This window comes from Lolium rigidum, chromosome 6 (genome assembly GCF_022539505.1).
Source record: "Lolium rigidum isolate FL_2022 chromosome 6, APGP_CSIRO_Lrig_0.1, whole genome shotgun sequence".
NCBI classification, from domain to species: Eukaryota; Viridiplantae; Streptophyta; class Magnoliopsida; order Poales; family Poaceae; genus Lolium; species Lolium rigidum.
The window spans coordinates 235,187,503-235,194,856 of record NC_061513.1 but is presented as its reverse complement, the minus strand read 5'-3'; the positions used below and the strand labels follow the sequence as shown (position 1 = coordinate 235,194,856).

At 46.3% G+C, this 7,354-nt stretch overlaps 1 long non-coding RNA gene across 1 annotated transcript; it reads left to right on the top strand.

Annotated features, from left to right (window-relative positions):
* Window positions 1-5,340: 5,340 nt before the first annotated feature.
* On the top strand, window positions 5,341-6,023 carry LOC124658985. The gene is made up of 2 exons (XR_006989400.1): window positions 5,341-5,714; window positions 5,833-6,023. It is a non-coding gene; the product is annotated as an uncharacterized LOC124658985 (long non-coding RNA).
* The last annotated feature ends 1,331 nt before the right edge of the window (window positions 6,024-7,354 follow it).

The following is a 7,354-nucleotide window of genomic DNA, read 5'->3' as shown; positions in this document are numbered from 1 at the left end:
CGAGCATGTCCATGCGCGACGTCATCGGCATGGTGAGCGCGTTCTGGGCGCGCGGCGTCCGGCGTGTGTCGTCGTTCTTGTCGACAACGGCGGTGCTAGGCGGTGCTAGGCGATGTGTTGGCGCGCTGTGGCGAGGTGGCCAGGGCAGGGAAGCAATGGAGAGAGGGGGAGGTCGTCGGGCTCGGCGACATGGCCGGCATGGCCATGCCCTAGCTGCCCTCCTCCTCTCCTTAGCATTACTATGCATCATTTAGGATTAGAGGGGACCAGGGGACACAATGGTGTAGGTTAGGGTAGTTTAGGTGTAATAGAATCACTATTTGCAATAGTTGCAAATAGTGCCCGAATTTGGAAATTGCAAAATTGTTCAAATTTGAAAATATTCAAATGGTGAATCTTTTTGAAATGGGTGTGTTTAGATAAGTTGTATTTGACCAGAGGTGATTAGAGGTGGTGGTGGAAAGGTTAAATTCCAAGTTTTGCCAAAATTGGCTAAGTGGAGAATGTTGCATATGTTAAAAAGTTGAGACTTTGGTTGAGCATAGCTCATGATCAAGGATGATTTTGGCAGGGTGCTCTTTACAAAAGTTGTTCACCTTGATGTTGACTTTGAAATGGTGCAAAGAGTTAGCAAGAGTTGGTTTGAGAAAATTGAATGGCAATGGCTCAAAGTGGTGATCAGACTATAATTGTCAACTTTGACCATTATCACATGTGAGCTAGTTTTGTGTTTGAATTTCATTTGAATTGTGATTCTTTGATTCCAAAAGTTGTAATAAGTGTTTAATAACATTATTCAACTATTGGTGAAGACCAAATAGGTCTAGGGTCAAAATTTATAAAAATGCCATAGGGCATATGTGAGGGTTTTAGGGTTTATCAATTATTTGATTTCTTTCTCTTTTTGGTTTTATTTGGTTGGTGATCTTCATATGATCACCTTAGGGTTTTAGAGCATATCAAATACAAGTCATAACAATCATCATGGCATATCACTCAAATGCACAAGTCCTATGCATGGTACTATATGCAAATTAAAAAGTTTTTGTTGGTTTGAAATTTTGCTTTCTGGAATTCTCTAACTTTCTTTTTATTGAAATTTGGGGTGTTACAGCTCCGCCGTCACCTGAATCATGCCAGGGCGCCGGCCGCCTTGATTTTAACCGCCAGCCAACATAGCTCCGCCCTACCCTGTGCTCCTGCGGGGATGAGGGAAAAGACAGTACAATCCAAAGAAGCCACTCGATCGAGCAGGCAGTAGCTTAATGGTGATGTTCTCGCGGTAACAACACAAGGAGTCTTCAGCAAATGAAACACATATGCGTTCAAGCTGTTGTTACATCTGGCCGCCGCTCGCCGGCCACCACTGGTTTCCATGGATGAGCATCCCAGATGATCAAGTCTTGCCAACGTGCATCCCAAGTAAGATACGACTCCGGATGACTTGAGGGCACAAGTGCACGTGATGGAGGGGCCCGTAGTGGACAGAAAGCTCCTTCTGATCGAGGGGCGCGTAGTGGTATCCCTCGAGTCGTTCCTGCAGCTGAACACCGTCAGATGTGTCCGCTAGCACACGATGCACGACACGTTCCGCTCGCTCGGGTTTAAGTATCTAGCCATGCTTTTGGCCGTGGTAAATCGATCGTGGCCAAAGGTTATGCCCGATCGCTGAGATGCTATTCTTGTACGTATGATTGACCAGGTGTGTCTGTGCTAATTCACCTTTGCATTGGTGTTTGCTAGACTACCTGGTTTCACTTCATCCAATTAGCAGGAAAGAATCAGGATTTAAGACTGACACACAGGCAAAATCATGTTATGTTTACAATAAGAGCCTAGGAAAACTATGGTATGACCTGGGGAAGGTTATCGATGGTAAGGATGAAATTGAGGCCTGGGAAGTTGACGTATATTCTCAATGGTGGACATTCATTCATGCGAAACATTCAAGGTGTTTTACGATGGCCAAGAGGTTGCGGAATATAGATGTAATCTTTGTTACTTGTTTTTTTATTGTATTTTTTGTTGGTTTGAGTTGCTCATCAAGCATATCGCTCGATATGTTCTTTTTGATTGACAAGGAGATACCACGCCGTAGCGATTTGATCTGTTCTTAGTGTGTTGAGTGAGTTGGAGTGATTTTTTTGGTACTGCAGGCCAGTTATGCATGGTAAAATTTTGATTTGCTTATCTGCTGGTGCACGCCTAAGAAAATAATTTGACCCTTCAACAGAAAATCCTATCTATTTGACCAGAGAAAACCGAGAGAATTAATTTATGAGCCAACTGTAATCAAGCTCTGCATTTGTGCTTCTTACAGATTATATCCTCTTTACTGTGGATTCGTAGACTACACTGATTCTCCCATAAAGGAAAACCTATTGAAGTAGTAAAAGCATAATAGTGTGAAATATTAAAAAAAACGTCTACCAATACGTGTTGAGAAGGAGACACATAAGTGAAAAAGATAAAAAGTGATAAAGAACACATGTTTGTTCTTAGAAGGTTTGCGTGGGGTATTCAAAACTAAAAGTCAGATATGTCATTATGGTGACTAAACAAATCAAATCACATTTATATATGTCCTGGTTTCCGTAGTAACGCACGAGTAAATATGAAATATTACTACTAAATTTATATCTATCTATACCTAATAATAAAGGAGCTAACGTTTTCGTGGTTTGGTCCGTTGGTTTCTGCCAAAATTTTCGTCAACGCTTTTTTATGGAACGTTTTGCCCTCCCACCAAATCCCTTTATACGGCACCTGCCACGTACCGGTTGGTTGACCCTCAGACCCGATGGAATAGCTCATGCCGAACTCCCGTGGAGGAGCTTCCGCCCGACAGGACAAGCGGGCGCGCGGAGGAGACCGGCTCGATCTGGCGCCGCTGAAGCCTAGGACGGACAGGGATGTGGGCCACATCTTCGGCGGTGCTCTAGGACGGCGTCTTCATGCCGGAGGTGTCCTCGCGCCGAAGATCGGCTGGTGGTCTCTCTAGGTGGTAGGGCAGGAGCGTGCGACAATTCTTGGCCGGAATCCCATCGGTCTTGGCCATGATAGATGGGCGAAGAGGCAGGGATGACCTGGCCGTGAGGAATCGGAACGGGGCAGCGCCGGCTCGCCGAATTTTCCAAGCAGTGATGTACACGGAGGATAGAGAAGGGTGACCGGGGGTCGGACTGTCGGAGGAGTTGGCGGCTCACCTACCGTTGGAGGGGAGAGCGCGGGGGGCGTGGGTCTGATGTGAGGTGTGTACCGGTAGTCTGGCGATCGGACCTCATGGAGAAGACGAATTTGGGAGGGGCTCGTCGGATCTGGCCTGGTTGACTTTCTCTTAGACATGGCATGGTTGATTTGGGAAAGTAGATGCAGAGAGATTCGGGCTGGGGAAGGAAAAAATCACGAGGAGAACACCACGCCGGCGAGAATCACACGCACTGCTTCCATTCTTCTTCTCCAGCCGCTGCACCCGATCTCCAACTCCAAGTCGGTGAGAGCAATGAGCAGCTCAGCGGCCTGCCATCATGCCGCGGCCATGCTGTGTGTGCACGCGCACGAAGCTCGAAGATCAGCCGGGCTACTGCTCTATTCCGTTTGCAATTTGCTAGCTAGCTGATGTCGTTTGCTGCTAGGATGTTTGTAGCATTGTTTACTGCTAGCTAATGGTATTTTCATCAATTTTTGTTCTTGTCAATTTGCAGTGTCCCAATTAAATTATATATTTGGTAAATTTAATTTTTCGCTTCAAAGCTAGAAAATGAAATTTAAAAATTGAATTATATATTTGGAAAATTCAATCGATTATTGAATTTATTTATGTGCCAATGTTTATTTGTTATACGCATTACAGGGAGGAGCACTTCTCCCCATTGTTTCGATCTATTTTTGTTTCTACTCATATTTTTAAATAAAATTATAGCCATTGTCAGTAAAATATTTCCAACAAAATTATAGCATCTGCCACTACTTTAGTGAAAAAAATCGCACTGTTCTTATCTCACAAATGCGAGAGCAGAGGGCTAACACCTCAGACGATACAGGTCGACGATTGGTAATAAGAAAGATAGAGAAATCATGGGGAGATACGTGAAGACGCCTCATCGTGTCGTTCTCATTCGATGGCTAAGGGGATTGGCTAACATAGCCAACTCCATCTCCTTCGTCCATGGAAGCAAGAACAAGCTTCTCGTTAACCACCGCTTGGTACCGTGCTCACGCTCTAGAGCGAGGATCTAATCCCCAACCACCTCCAAATTAGCCCTAGGACTCGTGTCGGGCCCAGCTAGACCGGACAGGCACGGATACTTAGTAGGCCCGAGCGAAACTTGGAGCTTCCTTTTTCCATTCCCTCTCTAAAATTTCTACTCGGGCCGGTCCGCGTCCGCGAATTTCGCTTTCCATCAACGAGAAGCTTGTTCTTGCTTCCATGAACGAAGGAGATGGAGTTGGCTATGTTAGCCAATCCCCTTATCAAGCGTGGCCATCGGCCTTTTGGTTGCCTACATGTTATCTTTTTCTCTTGGTCGGCCGTCGTGGCGAGGGTGAGGACATTGTTGGTCTGGGGCGTCGATCTTACAAATGGCATCGGGGATTCCGGAGTCCACGAAAAGTGTGACTTCATCAACGAATCCTAACCGTCGGCGAGCGGCCGCCGCTATCTTAGGCCACGGGCTTGGCCCAGTCTGCGCTCAAGTATGGTCATCTCGAGTTGGTTCGTCCGCCATCCAAGGTTCTTCTTCGACGACGGCACGTTGGAGTCCGTTGTCTCCAATGCCCAAAGTGGTTTCGTCCCCCGCGGTGTTTGGAACGACCGCACCTAGCGGCGAGCACAAGGACTCGATCGTGTTTCACGGGCCGACGCGATTTATCCTGGGGTGCAATTCATAAAAACCAAGGACATGTGCCTACATATTCGTGATTCGCTTAGGGACTTTCTATAAAATTGTACCATCCGCCTTTTTAATACAGTTTCCTGATCCTTCGACACCTTTTATCGTTTAAAAAAGTTATTACATGTTAATTTTCTTAGAATTAACATGTTTCACCTGGGAGTGTTCGAGTTTTTTTTCTCCCGGTGCAACGCACGGGCACTTTAGCTAGTCTATATCTATACCTACTAATAAAGGAAGGGAGGTTTCTCCCCGTAATTTTCGTCCGTTTTTGAGTTACCCTCGAATTTTGCCAAAATTACACCCCACTGCCACCGCTAAGTTAGATACCACTTCGTTTCTTTGTCTTCTCCGTACCATGGCTCAAGGGGAAGGGGATGCCTGGCCCAAGTCACGGCGGCCCGGTGGCCGACGAGGCGGCCGCCTCGCAGAGGAGGAGGAGGGCTACGAGCGGAAGGAGCTTCCCGGCCCCGGCGACGAAGAACTCGCGACTTTCCTGCGCCTTCCTCCACCTCCTCGCCGCCTCCGCCTCCCGCCCCTAATCCTCCGATGCAGCCGTCCCCAACGATCCAATCGGAAAATCGGCCCTGCCGTCTTCCCCGCCCCCGTCCCCGTCTTCTCCGTCCGCCTCCTCTTCGGTCGCTACCTTCCTCGCAGTGCCCGGCTACTGCTGAGGCCCCAGGAGATCTTGCTGCAGCTCGCGACAGAAGCAAGCAAGTAGAGAACGGAGACGATGAGCCAATGGCCCAGCCGGTGCTTCCCACCCGCTGGTGTGCTGCTTTCTTTCGATGAAGATCAGAATCCATTGAAAATGGACAAAAGGTTCGATCCTCTATTTTTTATCGGTGGATTCTCTATAATTCTGCTGATGCGATTTTGTTCCATGAATTCTCGACGTGATTTGGTTCAGATCTAATTTACTTCCATTTTATTTTGCTAGATCCAGATCGGTTCATAAAACTGAAAAAGTGAGCGGATTCTTTTAGGCGTTGTTTGATTAGAGGATCTTCAGAGTATTCAAGGGATTGGCCGCACAGATTCGTTGCGTTATTTCCTTAGGAAGCATAGTTCATGTTCTTTGCTTCATGCACCTGAATTCTTTAAGATACGGGGCCATGGCGCCCATGACTAGCACGATATGTCCACCACTTCGTTGAGAGCCCAATCACTCAATTCACTGTTTCTAGATTCAAGCAGTCTTCACCTGCAGATGCTGGAGAAGGCTCTGTATTCTCGGTACTTTCCCTGCTCTACACTTTTCTGCTTAACTCCATGAACTTGCGATTCCAACTGCAGTGAGGTCCCAGCTAATTCCAACAGCGTGAAACTGACGTTGCATGCAACAAAGAAGAATCTGGGACAACACTATCAATGGCAGCACATCTTGATCTCATGATTATCAAAAAATATATGCCAAAATTAAAAAGAATATATCAATAGCACAACATTTCAGTCCGTAAAAGAAAAACTGATTTGTGGTATTGAAATTTAAAAAGACTAAAATTTAGTATTGGGTGTGCTTTGACAAAATAAACTCATCGTGTGTCGTGTTGGACAAAATAAATACAAATTGATGGAACTTAGTAAGTGCAAATTAGTGCAAAATAAAGAGGTAAACTTTTTAGAGAGCTATCCAAGTTCATATAGAGATAGTTAAATTTGATGCCCTCGTTGGACTTCCGGTGGATGGTCGCTTTTTGCGCAAAACATGGGTCACGCCAATTTTTCATCCAAAGTTTTTTCTTCCATTTAAATGCGTTAGTTATTTTGATCGACATATGGGAATGCGTCGGCTGCGTTCTTCACGTTGCATAGGGAAGGGCACGCTAGCCATGCGACGACAGCGTTGCCGAAGCAGATGGCGGTTACGAGGGAGAAGAGGAAGAAGTGGTGACGGCGTGTGTCTTGCATATGTGCGCACTGGATGTCGTGCGAGGAAAGGAGGAGATGCGCTACGTGGGGTTGGGCCTCTGCTAGGGCAGGTGGAATGCAAGGAAAAAAGGGAAAGGAAGAGGATAACGATATTAGGCTGCTCCATTGATGCATACGAGTAGTGGGACATGAAAACTATATTTTGCGAGAATAGGCAAGAAGTGTGTCGAGCGGGAAATGTCATCCCATACGCATGGCCTGCTATAGAGAGGGAAAAAAGATGGTGAAAACTTGCTCGAGAGCAACGATGCAGGCGGAAATGGTAGCCAACAGCTAGGTGTTCACCGGTGTCACACACGATGACAAAATGTTTATTCAATAATAACCCGGTGCAACGCACGGGCAAATATACTAGTCTATATCTATACCTAATAATAAAGGGAGAAGTGTTTCCATGGTTCAGTCCGTCACCTTAGTTTTGTCCGTACGTTGGTCCGTTCAATTGATCGTAAACAAAAGTTTTCCCAAATCAATCGGTACATGTGAACGTGCTCACATGGGACTCTGGGAGGGAAGTCCTAGAACAGCAC